The 22,452-nt window shown below is 51.6% G+C and overlaps 1 protein-coding gene across 1 annotated transcript in view; it reads right to left on the reverse strand.

The window, feature by feature from the left end:
* Positions 1 to 22,452, reverse strand: part of IPO5 (importin 5) — a 1,138,249-nt gene that overhangs the window by 946,592 nt on the left and 169,205 nt on the right. The window lies entirely within an intron of this gene.

Below are 22,452 nucleotides of genomic sequence, written 5' to 3' on the forward strand. Positions count from 1 at the left end.
AGTGGAAGCTGCAGAGTATTTACAGTTTGTTTTTCGAAACTCGAAAATGGGCTTCGGCACAGGGCGTGCCAGTAATACTATCCCTAGTGTGACATGCACTGTACCCATGATCCCTCACGCGTCTAGGACCCTCAGATTGTATTTTTGCTGACATGAGGTAGCATGAGGAGTAGCGGGAGTACAGATAATCCAAGCAGATAGATAAGACTACAAGCATCCATGCGCCTTCTCTGAGGGGAGGAAGGGCGGGTCACATGTGAATCTAAGCAGATACAAGCATCAGAAATAAGATTACGGTGAGTAATGTATCTCTTGTGAGGCTTGTGGAATCTGTTTAGATCACATGCTATGCATAGATTAGCGAGCAGTGTTAGAAGAAGGTGGGATGTGAGAAGTGTCATGAGCAAATAAATGTCTTAGACCCGCTTGTCCCACTTGAGTATCTGTCTTGGAATGGGTAGACAACCCCACTGAGAGAATATATCTTCTACGATTTCTCTGTGTAGACACCATTCGTGTTCCTCTGGGAGGGGATCTCTGCTCAAAGCATCCGCCAGAGAATTGAGACCCCCTGGAACATGTTGCGATGACAGGAAGATTTTCCGTCTGAGTGCCCATATCCAAATGTTCTCCCTCCTTGCTTGTTCAGGTAAAACATAGCTGTAGTGCTATCCGTCCGGATCTGCACTGACAGGTTCAACGGGTAGGGCTCGAACGCTTGAAGCGCTCCGAATACTGCCAGAAGCTCTAGCAGGTTGATATGATTCTTGGCCACTGAGTGAGACCAGAGACCCTTAGCTGTGTGGTGGAAATGGTGAGCTCCCCACCGCGACAAGCATGCGTCGTTTGTGACTACCGCCTGTATTTCGGGATCGTAAAAGTGTTTCCCCTTGGACAGATTCTCTTGTCCACCATTGAAGGCTTTGTACAAGTGTTGGCGAAACAACCACTAGATCGTCCCACTGACCACTTGCCGGAGACCACTGTTTCGCCAACCATTCTTGCATAGGACGCATGCACAGGCGCGCGTGGGGGACCAGGTAAATACATGACGCCATCATGCCCAGCAAACAAATTGCTTTGCGTACCGTTATCTGGCGACCGGCCTGATATTGCGGAATTTGCAGCAGTATATTCCGAATTCTTTCCTCTGATGGAAAGGCCAACCCCTCTTGTGTGTTTAGGACAGCTCCTAGGAAGTTTTTGGAGGTGCTTGGAACAAGACTTGACTTTCTCGTTTATGGAGAAACCTAATTCGAAGAGGAGGTCGATCGTTCTTTGAATGTTCTGCAAATTACTGGGGTCTCCCCTGTGATGAGCCAGTCGTCCAGATAAGGGTACACTGGGATTGCCTCCCTGCGTAGGTGTGCCACCGCCAGAACGGTGAATACCCTTGGAGCCGAGGCTATCCCGAAGGGCAGTACCTTGAACTGATAATGCTGACTGTCCACCTTGAAGTGCAAGTATCTTGTGCGCTGGGAACATGGAAATATGAAAATAAGCATCTTTCATGTCCAATGTTGCCATGTAATCCTTTTTTTAGGAGGGGGATTACCTCTTGGAGAGTAGTCATGCAAACATGTTGGGGCTTGACATACTTGTTTGCAGGCCTTAAGTCCAGTACTGGGCGCATTGTCAAATTTTTTTTGGCACAAGGAAGTAAGTTGAATTAATACCCTCGTTTACCTGGTGTCCCGGGACGAGTTCTATCGTGTCCTTTGCTAGAAGATTGCCGATCTCTTCGAGGAGGATCTTCTGGTGGTCTAGAGTGTACTCCGACGTGGCGGGTGGTCTCGGGGAGGCTCTAATAGTGCTATGCAGTATCCTGCGGACACTGGACAGCACCCATCTGTCTGATGTAATCCCTTCCCAAGCTTGGGTGAAGTTGGTAATGCGTCCCCCTACTGGGGATGCATGAGAAGGGACCCTGAAAGGAACGTCACTGTTTTAGTGGAGGCGTGCCACCGCCTCTACTGGGGCTGCCTCTACCCTTACCACGTCCCCTCTTATTACCCCTGCCATAACTGTGGGTAGACTGCTAGTTGTTCCATGGTGTACCCTGCCCCTAGGAATAGTTTGTTCCTCTCTGGGAATTCTGTCCGCGTGGGCGACGAAAATTGCCATTCCCTCTGATTTGGGAGTTTGTTGGTTAATTGGCCTAGGGATTTGAGAGTCTCGTACGCATCCTTGGCATTTTTCAGGGCATCCTCTACCGCCTTCCCAAACAGTAGATCCGTCTCCACCGCTTTGTCCATCAATGCTGCTTGCGTTTCGGGTTTGAACCCAGATTGGCGTAACCAAGCATGTCTTTTGATAACACTGCTTTCTGCTATCAATCTGCCGGCGTTATCCGCGGCATCAAAGGTTGCTTTTAAGATGCAACCGACACAGCTCTTCCCTATGACGCAACCTGTGCCAATTGGCTTTTAAAGGGTTCTGGGGCGGAGTCTATAAGTGCCACGACTTCCTCCCACTGGTGGCAGTTGTAACTCTCCAGTAGGGTGGTGGAGTTAGAGATCCTAGCCTGGTAGGCGGAAGTGGAGGCTACTTTCCTACCCAAGCCATAAATCTTCTTGCTCTCCTTGTCGGGAGGAGCTTCGGACGATGACAGGGGTGTTCCGGCCCTCTTCCGTGTGTTCGTAACTACCAGGGAGCCCGGTTTCAGTTGTCCCCTTATGTACAGCGGGTCAGATTGGGCTGCCCTGAAAAATTTCTCTATCCTTGGGTTTACCGCCCTGGTGAGGTTGGGATTTACAAGGGAAGGGTCTATCCTCCTTTGTATCGACTTAAGGATAGGGATGGCCTGGGCAACAGGTCTCCTTTCTCCCACTAATTCTTCGGCAAAGTCCCTCTCTTCCTGTGCTCCCTGGGTGTCAATGTGGAAGTGTTCTGCCTCTCTGGACAGAACTTCATTCAGGAGAGGTTGGTTGTTGACCGGGGAGACGGTAACCGGGGGATCTTTGTCTACTGGGGAATCTACCCTGTAGGTTTCTGGGTCATCCTCTTCCTCCTCCTCCTCCTCCTCCTCCTCCTCCTCCTGGTCCTCATCCCCATAGTAGCCCGTCCCAGATTGGTCTCCCAACATGCCCAAATCAGGATCCTCAATAAAGGGTGGATCCTCATTATATTGAGAGTAGGGCTGTATACAGAAAGGGTCCGAAGACCGTGTTGGTGCTTCAACCCGGGACTTCTTACTTGGGGATATCGGGTCCCTAGAACCAGAGGGGTATACGAGAGGCAGTGTTCAGGATTCTTGGCATAGAAGCCTGCCAAAGTCGACATCCTAGACATAACTGTCTATGTCGTCACTAGACCATTCCTTTGAGCTGGAAATGACTCTTTCCTGGGAGTTTCCCTGTCTTGCCCTGACTGGACCTATGTGTTTTTGCAGGGGTCTTTAAAATGACATAGGACTGAGACTTGTCCGTCTGTTTTTTGCCTGTCTGACTGCTTCTGAGGTGTGGAAGAAGGTACATAATGTTTTCCACGATAAAAACTTCAGCGGTGCCGAATGCAAAGGCTCGAATGGGGGACCCATGAGCCTAGTCATCACCACATTGAGCTCCCACGCCGGAGCCTTCACCGGCGGGAGCGAACAGAAAAGTCCTTTTATGAATTCCTTGACCAGGCGGTGTGATCATAACGACAACAGCCCCAGAGTTCTGGTGTAGCGGGAGATAGCCGCCAGATGAACCTTGATGGCAGCATGAGCCAACCCAGCCTTGGCCAGCGATAGTAAATACTGCCGCGCCTGCTGAGCTGTAATCCGTAGAGGGTCAAGTTTGTACGCTGCACCAATGGCAAACCTCTTCCACTTATGTCCGTAGCATTTCAGCGTAGACGAAGCCCTGGCCTTGGTAAGCACTTCCCTGCAGTCCACCGGAGGATTGTATCCACCAAACTCTAGCGCTGCAGGAGCCAGGCCTGCAAGTTCAGCGACCCAGGGTCGCGGTGCAGCATCACGCCTCCTTCCCTGGTGAGAAGATCTGCGTCCGCCAAAAGCTTGACTGGAGGGGACGCCAACATGTCCATAAGGTCCAGGTACCATATCTGCCTCGGCCACGCCGGTGTGTCAAGGATCATCCTGCACCAGGACCGTCTGAGTTGATTGATGAGTCGCAGAGGCAACGGGAGGTCCACAGAGGACCATGCCGTCCCAGGGAAAGGAGAATGCACCCCCCCATGCTCCCCTGCTGGGGAACCTGCTGGCAGACCTCGGGCACTTGGTGTTCGTCGCCGTTGCAAACAGATCCATCTGGGGATTGCCCCATCGTTGGAATAGAAAATCCACTTGGTCCTGCCGAAGCTCCCACTCTGGGTAAGAGCGCAGTTCCCTGCTGAGAGTTGGCCACAGTGTTCACTCCTGCCAGATGAAATGGGAGGAAAATCTACTGGTCAACAGCCCATCGCCATCGGTCCTGCACCTCTTTGGAGAGCGCCAGGTATCTGGTGCCCCCCCCCTTGCTTACAGATTTAAAAAACATGGTGTTGTCCGTGAATATCTGCACCACCTTGCCCTTGAGGGACTGAAGGAAAGACTAGAGGGCCCAAAACAAGGCCCGTAGCTCCAGAACATTTATGTGCAACGTCTTCTCTTCCGGTAGCCACAGGCCTCTTGCGTGGAGACGACCGTTGTGCGCACCCCATCCCTCCAGGGATGCGTCCCTCATGACCGTCTCCTGATATGGGGGGGGGGGGCTGGAAATCTGCGCCGGCCCACAGATGCAGGGACACCATGACGGAATAGAGGGCGATTCTTTCCTCGAAGCTTCCCGATACCTGGATCCAACAGGCGTCAAGGAACTCCTGCAGCGGTCACATCAACAGCCTGCACAGGCACACAAGGTAAATGCACGACAACATGCTGAGGAGGGAACTTGATGGACCTCACCCTTGCGATCTTCAGGGTCAACGGCTGTTGTACTTTGCCCAGGATGGTCGCTATTCTCTCCTCCGACGGGGGCGCCAGGCACAACAGTGTTGAGCCGGGACCCCAGAAACATTACGTCCTGCGATGGCACCAAGCAGGACTTTGCAAAGTTTATCAAGACCCCCAGTTGCGTTAGTAGCCGGACGGTCCCCGCCATTTGCTCAACTGCGGTCTCCCTGGACTTCGCTCAGATGAGACAATCGTCCAGGTAGAGGTCGACATGAAACCCTGCAGGCGCAACTACGCCGCCACTGGCGCCAGACCACTTGGTGCAAACCCTTGGTGCCGACTTCAATCCGAAGGGAAGGGACTTTAATTGGTAATGCTGCCCTTGGACCACGAAGCGCAGAAACGCGGTGTCACTTGTGAATGGGGATGTGGAAATAGGCGTCCTCCAGGTCCAGCGACAATAGGAAATCACCACCTTCCAGTTGTCCCAGCACGTGCTGAAAGGTGACCATCCGAACCTTCTAGTACCTGACATACTTGTTGAGGCGGAGGTCTAGTATGGGTCTCCAACCACCCATCTTTCTGACGAGGAAGTACACTATAGCCCCAAAGCCTTTTTGGGACAAATTCTATGGCACCCTTCTTCAGCATGGCCCGTACCTCCAGCAGAAGTTGCGGGACATGGTTTTCCTTCTTGGCTACTGGTGGAATGTGTGGGCACTTCTGTAGAAATTCCAGGGTGTGCCCATGGGCCAAGGCCTCCAGCACCAAGTGGTCGGTGGAGATTGACTTCGACACGCCGACGAAGTTCGCCAGATGGTCTCCCACCGGGGTGTGCGCGCATGGGGGCCCGACGTTGCAGCTCGTTCAATCCTGCTTCGCTGTGGGGCGCCACCTTGCGGACCTTGGCGAAGACGGCAACCTCCTCCGGACTTGCTGGGACCCCTGTAGGCTTCCTGAGCTGAAGAGCGGGACGGTTGACGAGCCACCACTGAAACCTTTGGAGTATCCCTGGGACTTTCCTCCATAGGTACAAAAGGACAGCCGTTGCTGCTGGAGCGTGCTCAACGCCCAGGCCGTCTCGGTATCTGCCTTGATGGCCTGGAGAGACTTGTCCACTGTCTTGCCAAATAAGTTGTCCCAGTCAAAGGGCATGTCCAACACCAGACTGTAAATCCTGGTGGAAGCCATTGGCCCTCAACCAACCCCACCGAAGGCAAACGTTGCCCATCTGACGGAATCCCTGGTCAGAGAGGTCCGTGGCCACTGTGATGCTTTGGTACGATGCCACCCGCCTTCTTGCAGAATCTCCAGCGCTTCCACTCTTGTTGTAGGGAAGTCCAGGAGGGGCGCAAACTTGAACCACAGCTCCCTGTCATAACTGCCCACGATGGCCAAGGCATTGGCCTCCTTGATCGTTGTTGCAGCCGTTGAGATGACCCGTCACCCCATGGCGACCAGCTTCTTTCCCTCGCTGTCTGAAGGGCGGGGGGGGGTGGGGCTGGCGGGAGAGGACTCTGAAGATCCGGAGGACTTCTTTGCTGCTGCAGAGTTGGGGACGGTTGAGATCTGAGACACTTGGGTGCACAGTCCGGCACCCTGTACTTGTACTTGTCCCTCTTCGGGAGGACAGGTTCTTCATGAGAGACAGCCCCTCGTCCCAAATGTCCAATAGAGGGATATAAAGCAGTCTTCCTCTTGGCCTCCTGGTGCTGGTACAGGAAGCCTTCCTTCTCCTCAGGGGCTAGTTGAAACATCTCCGAGGCCCTTGCAATCATGGCGTGGAAAGACCCAATCTCGTCGGGTGGCGAGGCCCGGGCAATGGGAGGTGGAGGATGGACTCTCCTCTTAACAGGGGGTTTCCCCCCGACGGCCCAGGTGCTGCGGGATCTCCCGACAGGGTCATACTTGTTCGGATCTCTGAACACAAGGTGTGCAGTGCCTACAGGATGTCTGCCAACACGCCCGCTGGTGGAGGTTGTTGTGGCTGCAATGGGAGTGGTGGCAGTGGCATGTCGTCCTCCGGCTCCTCACCACCCTGCTGCTCATCGGTTTCCTCGCCGCTCTCCACATCCGCTTCGCCGGGGTCCTTCCCATAGGACCTGGCCTCAAAGAACTTATCCAGTACGGCCTTCAGACCAGAAAGCTCCTGGGAGGAGAGGTCTGGGCCCTGCAGGACTACTGGTCTCCAACCCCACCCCCTTCTGCTTAACCAGCGGGGATGGTCTAGGGGTGATGCTCGGCATAGTCTTCACCAGTGTCTTCTCAATGGGTAGAAAAGATTCCCTCCAAGCAGGCAGGGAAACTCATCTTCGATCCTACCTCCTGCAAGTCTGCATACATGGCCTTCGCTAGGGTTGCCACCACTTCTTCCAGGGAGTGCTTCATCTGGTGAACCTGTGTCTTCACGACCTTGGGTGAACTGGAGGCCTTCACGGGGGTGGCGGTCAGCACACCGCTCCCCTTCGCTTTCTCCGTCAGAGTCAGCTGGGACTTCTCCAGAAGTTTACCCAGATGGTCCGACTTTCTCTTCTCTAACCTGGAGCGTTGGCTCGTGGTAGAGGGTGCCGGAGTTGTCATTCCCAACCAGGCTGCCAAGGAGCCCGTCCCAATGGCGCTACTGGTGCCCGCGGGCTTGCAGTGCTTTGCCTCATTTTGGGTCGCCGGAGCACCCTCAAAGGTCTGCTCAGATTTTCTCCTGCTGGATGAGGCTTCCTGCCCGGGATCTTCATCCCGAGCCACTTGCGACAGTCCTTCATGGTGCGAAGCACCATATCCTTGCAGAACGCACAGGTCTCCACGTGCGTTTGGTCAGAATGTAGGTAGTAAAGGCACAGAGTGCCCATCGTCCAGGAAAATATTCCTTAGTCCACATCCAGGACAGATGCTGAACAGAGGCGTTGTCTCATCTTCAGCCATGTACACGCAGAGTAGACCTCAAAGAATCTTCCAGAATCCTCAAAGAAGGGAACTAGACAATAAATCGCCCTTGAGGGGCATAGAAAGTTCTGAAAAACGGGTCCCTGTTAGTCGGATGATGGATCGATGGAGCTTGAGGCTTGATTGACCGAAAAAATAGAGAAAAGGCACAAAAAACAGTAAAAAGCCAGAGAGCTAATCACGAGGACTCCACACCACTAACGTGCGGTAAAAATCTGAAGCTGGGTGCCAGAAGAGGGGCTTAGGTAGAGGACAGTCATTGGCATGGGAGTATGACCCAGAGACCAGCAATTGGTGGTTAGGAGAAAGACAGTTCAAAAGTGAAGCTGATTTTCTCTTTACCAAGAATTTCCAGACTGACGGCATATTCATGAGCATGTGAATCCATGCCAGACCCCATGCTGGAGAATAAAAATGTCTTAGCAAAATGAGCATCTGCGTCCGCCGGAGCCTATTCGTCTTACGGCTCTTCGTCGGGAGCTGCGAGTCGAGCAACACCTTTCTTTTGCTGAAGGGACGTAATACACCCCCCTGTGGTCCAGTGTGATACGTCTGTAGGCGCCAGCACTCACTCCGTGAGTGGTTGCATCAACTGGACACATTAGGGTGAAGCCCTAATGTGAGATCAGTAATTTTCCATGCAGGAACCAGTCTCTGGACGCTGTCAATTGGAACAAACAGCTGTTCCAGTCTATTATAAAAAAGAAGAATGGATTGTCTCCCCTTTTCTATGCCAAGAATGTATCTCCTGAAGAAGACATCACTATAATAAAGTATTACGTCGAAACCAGTATAGAAAAACTTGTGATGAGGTCGTGGTTGAAAATTCTTGGGACCCATCTCATTTTTTGGCCACCTTTATTATAGATTGTGGCCAAGCAGATTGACTTCACATTCTTTCTATAAATAATCCTGTTGATAAATTATATGTCATGATTGTTTTATAGATTTTATACTCTACACCCATTGGTGTTTTGTACGAGTGGATTGATGGTTGACGGATGAATGTCACGATTGAATAGTATGAAATTTTTATATAGTTGTGTTCTTAAAAGTTTTCCTGCTATGTAAATTGTTGCCATAAATGCGGATTAAATCATGATTTAGCTCATATTTAAATTGTATCATGTTTAATAAAATCCCTCGATACCTACTTTCAAATTGTATCCTCTGGCTGTTTTTCCGTGATCAATTGTTATAGTAATACCCTAACCCAGAGCGTGGGGTCCCCTGTGCGTTTCAGAAAACTTAGCAAAATCTTCAGCCACTCAGTTTATGAGCACTCTGCAGGTCCTTCACGGACGTCCTGTTAAAAACCAGCATTGGCAAAGTAAGCATTTTTGGCTTGTGTACATGTATTAGGCATTTGCCAGGCACTGCTATTAGAAGCCCAGGTATTTTGCACCTCCTACCATCAATAGTCTTAATACCACTACAGCAGTGCCTTGCAAGTGACCATTAGGAAGAATTCTAATTTCTGTGCCAATTCCATTCGACCTTAGAGACCTCCCCCCTCCCCCCCCCGCCAAGCTCTTTTGCTGGCCTTTGTATGGTGACACAGCACCTTCAGTGCACTGTCACAGAAATCCTTTAGATTTCTCTTAAGGTTTAAATAAGTTAACTACTGTTCCCAAGAATAGTAAAGTAAAATTGACTTTACTTGCCTTCTCTTTGTAGGTCCAGCACACTCATTTTATGTGGAGTGCTGGGGGTTACTTAAAACCGCTTTTCCTACCTATTCATGTAGGATTTTTTATGTTACCCTCACCACTTTAAGTCACTAGTGGCGGTGGTTTAATTTTCCTACCATTGTGCTTTTCTACCGCAGGCTGAATCCTCAGCTGCAATATAGCACACATGGGTGACCATTGTGTTAAAATGGCCCCGTCTACTCTTTGCCATTTTCTGTTTGTGAGGTCTTTCCTGGGTTTTACTCAGAGCGCCAAACCAGGCCCTTTGTTCATTTTGCCTTTGGAGGCTAACAGTACTGAAATCCAACCTCTGGCTCCAGTGTCTGGAAGGGCAGGAAGTGAGGTAGGTTCCCGAAGCTACCCTGTCCTCTTTAGGAATGCCCGATTGTCCTGCAAGGACAGCCCTCAATCAGGGCTGGGTGCAGCTAGGCTGTGCATGAATGGGAGACACCTGCTTAAAAAGGCAAGGGTTTTGGGACTGGAGACAGTCGACCACTGGGCAGACCATTCTGACAAAGAAACAATGAACTAAGCTTGCTGCATCCTCCTGGACTGTTGAACTGCCCGTTGAAGCCCTGCTGCTGTGCTGGAACTCCTTTTTCTGATAGACAAGAGAAGCTCCGGAAAGGACTTCTTCCGTTAGGTGAATGGGACCAACTAAGCCAGAGACTAACTTCAATGGACGAACGTCCCCGACTGGCTGTACTTCTTTGCTGCTGCAGGAACAAAGTGCCAGGGGTTGAGAAATCTGGAGTGCAATATCTGATCTGGCCAGAAGCTCCAGGAGTTGCCCAAACACCCTCCAGACGCAGGATGACCAGAGCTAGAGTCCCCTCACCAGAGTGCAGGACTCAAGGAGTGAAGGAAGACCAACCGGAATCCAGGATCCGCAATGGTGCTGTTTACCGAGCACTGAAACCGTGAAGTGTTGCCGATCCGAAAAGAGCCTGTAGCTGCTGCAGACCTTCGAATTGCTGTCGCAGGAGTCCCCCAGACGTTCTCCCTCTTGTCCCCATGACTGAGGCCCATGAACACAGCATCTGCATATCTGCAGCCAGACAAGCCAGCTGGACAACTCTAACCAATGGTACTGTTCTGACTTGGGGTACTTACCTCAGTGTGTGTTTAGCTTGCTCTTAGTTGAGACTTGCAGTAGTTGCTTTTCTAGAGTGGATTTCACCTCCAACCTTCACAAGTGAAATAGCTTGTGACTCTACAGTGCTTTTTCAACAAACTTTGTGCAAGACTTACTATCAAAGTAGTGACTTTGCTCCAATTGACTTTGGCTGTCCTGGCTCCCTGCAGCCTCTTCTAGAACATTGACTGACATTTCTGTCCCTCATAGGTGATGCATTGGTTTTAAACTAATGTTGCTGGGAAAGGTTGTTAGGGAGAATTCTCAAAAATGTGTCAATTCCCTCGACCTTAGAGACACCCAGCAACTTTTCTGCATTTTGAGGACTTCATTTTTTTTACCTGGAGAGTGACCCTTTTTCCCCACTCATGTATTTTTATGTGATTTTATACAAAGTTTATTTTTGGTTATGGAGTCAAACAAACTCCAGGCATCCTTTTCCAATTGTGTCACAAAGCACCTTCAGTGAAGTGACACTGGGAAGTCTCTCAGATTTCCCAAGGTTTACATAACTTCTCTGGGATAAACTACTGTTGCCAGAACAGTGGAGTGAATATGACTTTAGTCCTGTAAAATTCTAGACCCAGCACACCAGAACAATAGAGTGCTGGAGGGGTTACTTTAGTATCCCTGTGTCTAATTATTCATGTAACATTCATATGTTACCCTTTCCTCTCAGAATGGCTGGTGGCAGTGGTTTTGCAATGAACTACCATGATTTACCCAGACTGCGAACTGTTCGCAGCTCTGGTAACATTAAATCGTGGGAGCCATGTTTTTCAAAATGGCACCAAGTCTTTGTTAAAATGGTCCCAGGTCTTTTTTCGCCATTTCTTTGTTGAAAGGTCCCTCGAGTTACTATGCGCGCCAAACCAGGTTTGGTCTTTGTTCATTCGCCTTTGGTGGGCTTCAGGAGTGAAACCCGCCTCTGGCTACAGTGTCTCTGGGGTAGGCAGGAAATAGGGAGGTGCCCGAAACTCCCTGTGCTTAGTCTCCTAGGAGACCCAAATGCACTCTAGTGATTGGCTGGCTGACTGTCCGGCAAGGACAGCCACCCTGCTGGGTGAGTGGCAGCTAGGCTGGAATTAATGGAGAAAACTTAAAAGGCAAGTCTTTTGGCTTGGAAGGCAGAGTTGACCACTGGACAAAGGCATCAAAGGACAGCTGCTGCAACTCCAGGACCCTTGATTTGTCTGGTGAAGCCTCACTGCAGGTTAGAATCGCCAAGTTTGCATTGACAGAAGCCCTGCAAGGACTTCTCCCTTTGAGTTGGTGGGACCAATCAACTCCCAAGTTAGCCACCTGAACACCCATCTTGGAGCTGGTGGAATTTTGTCAGAGATGCTGCAGGGAACGGAGCCAGGGAGAGTGACACCAGATTGTGTGCTTTGCTTGTAAGCTGGCCTAAAGCTTTTGGAAGATCCTCCGGACTCCCACGAAGCAGGACTGACCGAGCATTTAATTTATAAGTGTTTCACCAAGAAACCTGGAGTGTATACTTGAACCATTGTGATTGTAAGAACTCTAACATCCTTGTACTGCTCACATTCCCTCTTGAGATAAGCCTGGCTGCTCAACTCGCTACCACAAACTGTAGTACAGACTTCAACCAAAGGTTGATTTTGCTTCCACCTGGGGTCCTAATTGTATGTGGTGGTCCCAGAGGGTACAGCATGCAATTCTGCCCAACACCCAGGAACAGTGAGCTCTGCAGAGCTGTACAATAACAGATGTCTGCAGCTGCATCTTTTTCTTCTTTACTAAGGTACTGCAAAACTAGCATAAGAGAATTTACCTCTTACTGTGGAAGTGCTTGTAACTTCTGCAACTCGCAAGTTTAATCAGCTTGTGGTCCTACATTTGGTTCCTTTTTATCAAAGACTCCTAAGAACTTGTGCAAAGACATTTACTTACCCGAGGTGCTGCAACCTATACAAAGACTTTTGCCCATTGACTTTGGCTCAGCTTATTGAATGACTAAGTGCTATCTGAAAGTATTTGCCCTGCTTAATATATTTGTCTTGTGCTCTAATAACCTTTGCATTTTACAAACTAATTATAAGTTACTCACTGTAGTGACCAAAGTACTCTTAATCCCCTTTCCTCCATACTGTATGGGCGTCCCTTCCAAGGGACGGGAGAACCTTTTTCACCAGAAAAAACCTTCCCTTTAATTTTAGAGGTGCGCGGGGGTGCTGCCCATGGAGCATGAGCTGCCCTGACTCCGCCCTCTGACGCCACACCTCAGTCCCCATTGATGCGCCAACACTAGATTTAACATTGCCTGACGACACCAGTATTAGGGGAGGGTGGTGGGACGTATGGAGGAAAGGGGACTATGGACCAAGTACATTAGTCACTACAGTGAGTAACATTACTCTTACGTCCCGTCCCCTTTCCTCCATACTGTATAGACGATTACAACCAAGTGTAGCCCCAGGGTGGTGAGGAGACCCTCCTCAAGCAAATAGTTTTCCAGAGAACCACCTGTCCGAAAGCCACATCAGCTCTAGAGCCAGCATCCAACAGTAATGCTTGCAGAAAGCCGAGGAGAGGCCCAAGGGACTGCCCTGCTTATGACTTGCCAAAGGACTTGGCGCTGGAATGCAATTGCTGTTGCCTTAGCCCTGACTGCATGGGCATGCATGTTGGCCGGGAGCGGCTTTTGCTGGCCGTCGTACGCCTCCTTGATGGTAGAGACCATCCAGCGGGATATGGAAGCCTAAGAGGCCCGATAACCTGGTCTTGAGCATCTGAAAGTGACAAACAGGGCGTCTGGTTTGCAGAAGCCCTTGGTCCTGTCCAAGTAGAATTTCAGGGCACGCCTGACATCCAGACAGTGCAGCACTGTGCTTCGTCCTTGGGAATCGGGGGGGAAAAAACCTAGGAAGGACTATTTCCTCATTTAAGTGGAACGCAGACGGAACAATGGGCAGAAAAGCCGGGTGCATCCGCATGACTACCTTTTCTTTGTGAAAAGTGGTGTATGGTTCTGAGGCAACCAGCGCCTGGATCTCGCTGACTACGAGCCAGGGTAAGGTCCACTAGTAAGGCAGTCTTGAGGGTGACCAGCCTGATGTCCACAGACACCATTGGCCCGAATGGTTTGAGAGCCAGGGCGCCCAAGACTTTAAGGTCCCGCACAGGGTGCGGCCTCTTGACGGGCTGGTAGAGCATAGCGAGACCCATCAGATGTTTGACGATAGGGATGGAAGAGGAGAAAATGCCCTCCGAGTTCCTGTAAGCCGCAAAGGCTGAAAGGTATGCGCGGCAGGTGCGGCAAATGGAATCTGGTCCATTTACTTTTGTACTGGGCCTTGGTGGCTTTGCTCCTTGCGCCTTTTATGACCTCCAGATTGGCCTGCGAGGCCAAGGTGCTGAAGCTTTACCTGCTCAGGTACCATGCTGTGAGGGCTAGTTTCCCAGGGCAGGGTGGAGGACTCTGACCCCCCCCCCCGCTGCGCCAGATGTACTGGGCCCGTTGGAAGGTGATTCGAGGCACCTCGGAGAGGCCGAGTAGCTCCAGAAACCACGGCCTGGCCGGCCACCATATTGAGCCATCAGAATGAGGAGTCAGTGAGACTCCTTAATATTGCAGATTACCTGTGGATCAGGTGAGTGGGCGGAAAGGCGCAGGCTTTCATGCCGGTCCACTGGAAGTGAAATGCGTCGCCCATAGAGCCGGGGCCCTGACATTGCCAGGATGCGAACTGGGGCCACTTATTGTGCCCGGTGGCAAAGAGATCCATGTGGGGGTGCCCCCACTTTAAGCTCGCCTGAACAAGGCCGTTTAGCTGCTACCTGTAATTGTCCGCTCCCAGCCTGCCCACTTCCAGGTTTGATTCCCACGGAAGGTGGACTGCCGTGAGGTAAATGTCGTTTTCCAGGGCCCACTCACATGCTGATCGGCAGTCTGCACAGAGGAGGGGGATCTGGTGCCTCCCTGCTTGTTGACTTAGTACATGCTGGTCAAGTTATCCGTCTGGATGAGAGCACCCCTGAGAAGCGGTAGGAATGCTCTTAGCGCTAGCCAGATGGTGTTCAGCTCCAACCAGTTGGTATTCCTGCTCCTGTAGAGTCCAGGTGCTGTGGACCGATAGGCCATCCAGGGTGGCTACCCAGCCCTCGAGTGAGGAGTCTGTGGTGATGGTGGCCTGCAGTGAGGGCGGCCGAAAGGGCTTGCCCGTGCGTCGGTTGCAGTCCCTGGACCACCATGTTAGGTCCGGGTGGAGAGATGGAGGGACATGATCGGATTGAGAGTCCTGTTCCTGGTTCCATGAGGCCGCGAAGTGCAGCTGAAGCCTCATCCTTAGTCTTGTGTGCAGCACTGCTAATAGGACCGCTGCGAGTAAACCCAGGAGATGTTGATACCACCATGCAGAGGTCCCTCTCTGCTGAGGAACTGAGCGGTGGCCCTCTTGATGGCCGAGATTGTGTCCTCTGACAGTAAGACAGTCTTGGAGAACGTGTCCCAGATGAGGCCCAGGAAAGTCAAGCCTGTGTGGGCTGCAGTTGTGACTTGAGATTGAGCGAGAAGCCCAGATCGTGCAGTGTGTTCATAAGGGCATGGAAATAGTAGTGAACCCCCTCCGGAGATGTAGCCCAGACTAGCCAGTCGACGACGTATGGGTCGGTGTGGAGACCCCGGCGCTCTGAGGAGGGCCACCATGGCATTCATCTGGTTAAGACCCTGGGGGCTGAGTTGAGGCCAAAAGGACCTTGGATTGAAAATGGTAGCCCATGATCCTGAACCGTAGGAATGAACGATGGGGCTGCCAAATCGGGACGTGTTGGTACGAGTCCTCCTGATCCAGGGAGCATATACAGTCTCCCTTGTCCAATGTCTGCTATAAAAGCTGGCGTAACCATCTTGAAATTTTGCAGGGGTAAGGCGAGGGTGGAAAGGTCCAGCACAACTCAGGCCCACCGGGTGATTCTTATGAATGGCGAAAATCCTGGGGTAAAAGCCAAAGCCTCGCTGGGAGGTTGGGACTTCCTCCACTCCCTCAAAAGAGTTGCTGTTGCAACGTGCGGGAGGGGAGGAGAGGCTGGGATAGGAAGGCGGTACCCCGTGGATACTACGGATAAGATCCAGGGGTCTGCTAAATTCTGGCACCAGCACTGCGCATGGAGAGCACACCTGCCCCCCACTGAAGACGAGTGGATCCGAAGGGGCGTGTCATGCTTGCTTTCCCTCGGAGGCGGACGCTGTGGAGGGGGACTGGAAAAAGCCCTTACTCTTTGCCCCCCCCACCCCTGTTGCTTGCACCGGCTGCCTGGATCTGCGTTCCTGGAAGCTGCGGAACCCTCCATATGTACAACCCCTTTCCGACCGCTGCTGAGATTAGGTTACGTAAGGATGGATAAAGACTTTGCCGTTTGTGAGCAGTTTCTTTTTGTCCGGGTCCTGGTCTGTAGAAGAGTGGAGGTGGTCTCCCAATCCCCCCCACCCCCCACAGTAGATCTAGAATGCACTCCTGGACATCTGGGTTGAACTTTGTTGCCCGGAGCCAGGCTGTTCTTCTCATGTCCGTGGCAATACAGGTGGACGGCCTGAGGTATCTATATGAGCCACTGTGTATTCACCAGTTTGGCTTCAGCCAGCCTGCACTAAAGTGCGATTGGCTCTGGGGGTGGGGAGTTCTGGGAGGAAGTCCGCAATTTCCCACCATAATCTCTGGTAAGCCAGCATAGCATTGGCGTTGGTTTGACATGAATGTAAAGAGGCGTTGGAATAGTTTGCCATATGCCTCCAAGATCTTGTCTAGCAGCGCCGAAGAGACTGAGGACGACTGAAGCTTGGAGTATTGTAATGATGCAGCAATCACCGAAGTTTGTGGCTGATGGGCTGAAAGCAAGAGTATTTCCGGCCTCCTCCCCATCCATCTGCCTGTAGTTGGCATCCAGGCGTCGATTGACCCGCTGGGCCGAGTGGGGTTTGAGCCAGCCCTTCTTGGCCAGTTAGACTACATCAGTCTGCATAGGAATCCCCAATTTGGCTAGACCTCGGGTTGTGGGAGGCCCAGGTACTCCAGACCAGCAAGACGTTCGTGCAAGGCCCTGGCTGAGGATGGCGTGTCCGGATCCTCATCCTGTGGATCTGAAGGATGCTGCGGAGGAGGAGTAGTAGGCACCAGAGGCTAGGGTACAGAGCCCACGGCCGGAGGCAGCGGAGGAGCCCCCTGTGGAGTCGGGGGTGGCTGCGCCTGGGCAGTCGGCAGAGGCATCCGTGGTGCCTCCAGCATTGCAGAGAGGACTTGCCTGATGGGGTCTTTGATGATAACCCCCATCTGAGGTGACTTCATGAGGCAGAGGAACTTCGAAGAGCACCTACTCGCTGGCCAAAGAGGTGCCGACAGGGTAGCGGGGAGCCGCTGCATACCTGGTTCATATGGACGCCAGGAAAAGCTGCCCTGCGTAACTGAGGGGTAGACTGTAGGCCACGTAGTTGGTTGAGGCCAGTCCCATCTTGATACTTGTTTTTCACCGAATTCCTGGAATGGCCGATGGGTGCCTCTTTCTGGCGCTGCAGCCATTTTGTCAAGCTGCCTGCCACGTGCCTGCGATGTAGTGCTCAGTACGCTGGACCGGGCCTTGTCCAAGACTCTTGCGTGTGGATCACGAGGCCTACCCTGATCCTCGGGCCTAGGCCTGGTAGGTGTGAGACCCTTGACACAGGGGTTGGTAGAGCTGCATTTAGGCACTCCCTCGGACGTATTGCCGGTATTAGGGTTTAGACTCGGTAAAAGAACCTTCCGGTCCCTCAACACTGCACCCAGGACGATCTGAGGATGCCTCAACCCGAAGGATGGTAGCTGAAGCAGCCTCAGTGCACATGCTGGTAGAAGGACCTGACCGGTCCCTCCCACGAGGGAGAGTCCCTGGGAAGGAGTCTCCCTTGCAGGGTGCGATGGACTCTCGGCCGTACCTTGGGCCTGGTTCGATGCTTCACAAGTTCTTGAGATCCTCTGGGGGCTACCTCTGGAAGTGCTTCCTCCACCTGGCAAGTCTGTTCTTCAGCGCCTTAGAGGACAGCGAGTCACACGCCAAACATGATTGCCAACTGTGGTCTGCGCCAAGGCAACGTAGGCAGAGGGCGTGGGTGTCTGAAGTTGGGAAGAGCCTGTTGCAGGATGAACACCTGCTGAACCCTGTACAAGTCGACATGCGCCAGGGAGGAGCGGGAAGCCTGAGGACCGAGTACCTGAATGATAGATAAAGAAGTATCCGTGCATGGAATTACATGGTCGAAGCCAAACCCAGGAGCGCTGGTGAATTCGGCCTGTTCCCGTGGAAAATGGGACTGAGATTCGCCTTTAAATTTAAGGGGAAAAAGGTTTTTTTCTGGTGAAAAAGGTTCCGTCTCCCGTCCCTTGGAAGGGACCCATACAGTATGGAGGAAAGGGGATGGTACGTAAGAGTATTCTGTATGCCAATAGTAATGTCCCCAGCACCCTTGTTACTGAAGTCACCTGTGGGTGTTGGTTGCGTCTGTGGGCCATCCCAAAAGGGCCTGGTCTGATACAGAAACTCAGAGTACAGTATTGAAATATATATGCGTGTTACCATTCTATTTCTCCCTTCTGAAGAAGGCTATATGACATTAATTGCATATGCAAGAAACCTTGAGTGTAAGAGTGGAGTACCTGTAACTGAATCTTTGTGTAATTCCACTACAGCTCACATTTCCCCTCTTGAGATAAGCCTGGCTGCTCAACACGCTAGCAAAACTGTAGTACAAGCTTATACCAAAGGTTGGGTTGCCTATACCTGTAGTCAGTTGTTCGTAGTGTTCCCAAAGGGTACTTCATACAAGCTTTGCCTAACAAAGGTTATCTAGACATCATTGGAAGATTTAAAATGCTCACATGAGAACCTGTTTAACCTTTTTCCTTCCTCTAATCCTTCCTTTCTAAGAATCTACAGTGTACTAGTGATATGTACATGCAATTACTGTTCTAGTTAGTGAAGTCACCTCAGTGTGTAGGAAGCGTGTAAGGAGGAACAAGTTCCTTACCTGTAACTGTTCTCCAGCATGGGTCTGGCATGGATTCACATGCTCATGAATATTAATCAGGCTGGGAATCCTCAGTAAAAAAAAGTTGGTTTATAGGACAAAGACAGTTAAGAAACGCATCACTAGGCCCCTCTGGCAGCCATCTTCAGAATTGGTAGCATGTAAAGTGGCAGTAGGACCAAGAGATGAGCCGCAGAGGGGTAGGCGGGTGGGTTCACATGTGAATCCATGCCAGACCCATGCTGGGGAACAACAGTTACAGGTAAGTAACTGGTTCCTTCTCCAGCATGGGGTCTGGCATGAACTCACATGAAGAATACATCACAGTACACATGCACAACCATGGGAGGTGGCAAGACTCAGACGCAATCCCTCACCAGACTCACCTTCAAGTGAACAGGTTGCGCAGTACTGCTTGGCTGACTCTGGTCTCCTCCCTGGAATACTCCCCGATATCCCTGTCATCACAGTAGAATTTCGTGAAGGTGTGCGTCGACCTCCACGTAGCAGCCCTGCAAATGTCCAGCAGGGTCACACCAGACAGGAACGCTGTTGTAGCAGTGATCGTTCTGGTGGAATGGGATCTCGGACAGCCAGGCAGTGGTCGGTTTGCCAACCTTTGACAGGGAGTGAAACAGCCGGAGAGCCACATGGAAATAGAAGCCTTGGACAGGGCCTTCCCATGGTTCTCAGGACCACAGTTCACAAAAAGAGTTTTTCCTGAAACGTTCATGCATGCCACAAAACTTCAGTGCTCTAGCTACATCCAGCGAGTGCAAAGTCTTTTCAGCCGGCGACAAAGGCATCGGAAAAAACACCAAGGGCTTGTTAATTGAAATTCTGATAGAACCTTGGGCATGGAAGAGGGGGCGGGGGGGTGTGGGGAGGGGCGCATGTCCACACCACCCTTGTCTCGTGGAAAGTCAAATAAGCCCGTCTGCATGACAGGGCATGGATCTCACCTACTCATCTTGCAGAGGTGATGGACATGAGGAACGCGGTCTTCCACTACAGAAACTGGAGCAGGACTGAATGTATAGGTTCAAATGAGACCCCAGCCCCATGAGACTAGTCAACACCACATTGAGGGCCCACGCCAGGGCCAGAGCCTTCACTGGCAGAATCAAGTGTAATCCCTTGATTAACTCCTTAACTAGATGGCGCGACCACAGAGAAGACAGTCCTGAAGATCTGGTGTAGCGGGAGCTAGCCACCAGATGTACCTTGATGGAGGCTTAAGCCAGTCCCGATTTAGCCAGTACCCTCAGAGGGTTGATCATCCGCGGCAAGCACCAAGTCGCAAAGCGCTTCCATTTGTATCCACAGCACTTCAAAGTAGACTGTCCTGGCCTTGGCGAGAACCTCCCTACAGTCCGCTGGAAGATCATAGCCACTGATATCTAATGCTGCAGGAGCCAGGCCTTCAGGTTCAGAGATCCCGGGTTGTGGTGCAGAATTACACCATCCTTCCCTGGCAAGAAGATCCACGACCACCGGCAGCTTGACAGGAGGGGACGCCGACATGCTGAGAAGGTCCGGGTAACAGATCTGCCTCGGCCACGCTGGTGCGACGAGGATCAGCCTGCACTGGTACTGTGAGTTGACTAATGACCCGACGTAACGGCAACGGAGGGAATGCATACAGAAACAGGCCTAATCTCCAGCACTTGGTGTTCATCGCTGTTGCAAACAAATTGATCTGGGACTGCCCCATTTGAGGAACCAGTTGTCCACTGGTTCCTGCCGAAGCTCCCACTCGTCAAAAACGCAGCTCCCTGCTGCGAGAGTCGGCGACTGTTCTTTACTCTTCCCAGGTGAAATGGGAGGAACATTCCCCTGGGCGACAGCCCAGTGCCACAATTCCTGCACCTCGACAGCGCTGGAGATCTGGTGTCCCCCTCTTTCCATATGTAAAACATTGTGGTGGTATGGTCTGTGAAGACCCTCACCACTTTGCCCTCGAGGGACAGCAGAAATGACCTGAGGGCCCAGAACACTGCCTGTAGTTCCAGAATGTTAATGTGTAGTGTCTTCTCCTCCGGCAAACACAGGCTTCTAGCTTAAAGACGTGCGGTGTGGCTTCCCATCCTTCCTGGGAAGCATCTGTCGTGACAGTGGCGGGGGTGGGGGGTCACTCTGGCATCCATGCCTTCAGCAATGTTGGAGCTCACACCCCACCACCTTATTACTCGACGCAATTCCTCGTAGAGCACGATCCTGTCCTGGACGCCTCCAGACACCTGGACCCAACAGGAAACAAGGAATTCCCACATAGGGCGCATCTGCAACCTGTAGAGGCGAATCAGGTCTATGCACGACATCATGCCCGAATAGAGCCTTGATGGTCCTCACCGTGGCAGCCCTCCGTGCTAACAGCTGTTGCACTTTGCCCAAGATGGTCGATATCCTCTCTTCGGATGGTGATGCCAGGCAGGACACTTTAGCCTGGATCCCAGGAACAGCGCGTCCTGCGAGTCAAGCAGGACTTTCTATAATTCACAGAGAACCCCAGTTCATCAGTAGTTGAACAGTCTTTGCCGTGTGGTCAACTGCAATGTCCTTTGACCTGGCCCGGAGAAGCCAGATGTCCAGATAAGGAAACACGTGGATCCCTTGCAGTCAGATGGGCAGCCACCAGAGCCAGGCTCTTTATTTGGATTTGTAGAGCGCACTACAGTCCACAGGCATTGAGGCGCTATAGCAAAACTTAAGACTTAAGGGTTACAATGAAGCCGCCCAAATAAAAGACTTGGTAAATTGCAGGGTAAATGTTACGCTCACCTGGTATTCACGGGGACGCCACCCAGCCCTGGTTGGATGATTTGCACTCAAACCCTCTCCCAGTCTGTTGGTAAGGCCTCTAGTTAAAGATGGGTCTGCAATATAGGAGAGCTGGATTCAATACCAGATTGGCTTTACGTTTTCCCCACCTCCCTTGGCCTCAACCCCTTCCTCCCCCTTGGGCCTTCTCACCTTAATATTGTAAAAGGTGGATTCTCCGTCCTGATCCTCATGGCAGGGGTGCGTAGATGTGGGGGCAAGCAGCGACCAAGTTACTTCACTGGTACAAGCCCCCTTGTGGGAATCCAGGCCTGCTGCGACTCTGTAGGTTTGCTGCTTTACAGTCTTTATATGCAGTTCTTATGTTCCTCTTAGTTCGAATAATGTCTTGCTTCTTTCCTTTTAGGTATGGGAAAGTTATTTTGGTGTTGTCATGCAGTTTGAAGATGAGCATGGCCCAGTAGGCGAAAGCTCGTTGTGCGCGATGCTGTCCGGTGAGTAGTGCGCAATGCGCTGCGCCTTTCCCCCTTCATATTGCTAACCTGTCTCTTTTCTCTCCTTGCAGGTTGCGATGTCCCTCACCGAGCGCTGTAATGTTCCAGCAATGATACTGACCAGTAGATGACTACTCAGGTAAGAATTGTGTGGCTTTCTTCATTCGTGAGGAAACGCAAGTAAACTCTTGCTAACGCTGTCTTTCTTTCTCCTCTTTTCAGGCTATGTATTCCAGGATGCATGCGGTGCCGGATGATGGAATTCGTACCTTCAGGTGAGCGGAACTGAAGTCAGAGATGGATTGAAGACAGGATACTGTTCCAGGTAAATTTAGTAGTGTTCCCTCTGCAGGCCCTTGGTTTCAGGTAAAATGCCATCAAAGAACTGGACACGGTGGGCGTTACGCTGCCCACAGCAGACCACCACAAAGCATGTTCTGCTGTTTGGGTGTGGTTGGTTTAAATAATCTCCGATAAAGTAGTCCAGGTAAAATAGTCCCAGGCCTGCCACACCA

Source organism: Ambystoma mexicanum, chromosome 7q (assembly GCF_040938575.1).
Source record: "Ambystoma mexicanum isolate Mex_15411 chromosome 7q, UKY_AmexF1_1, whole genome shotgun sequence".
Taxonomy (NCBI): Eukaryota; Metazoa; Chordata; class Amphibia; order Caudata; family Ambystomatidae; genus Ambystoma; species Ambystoma mexicanum.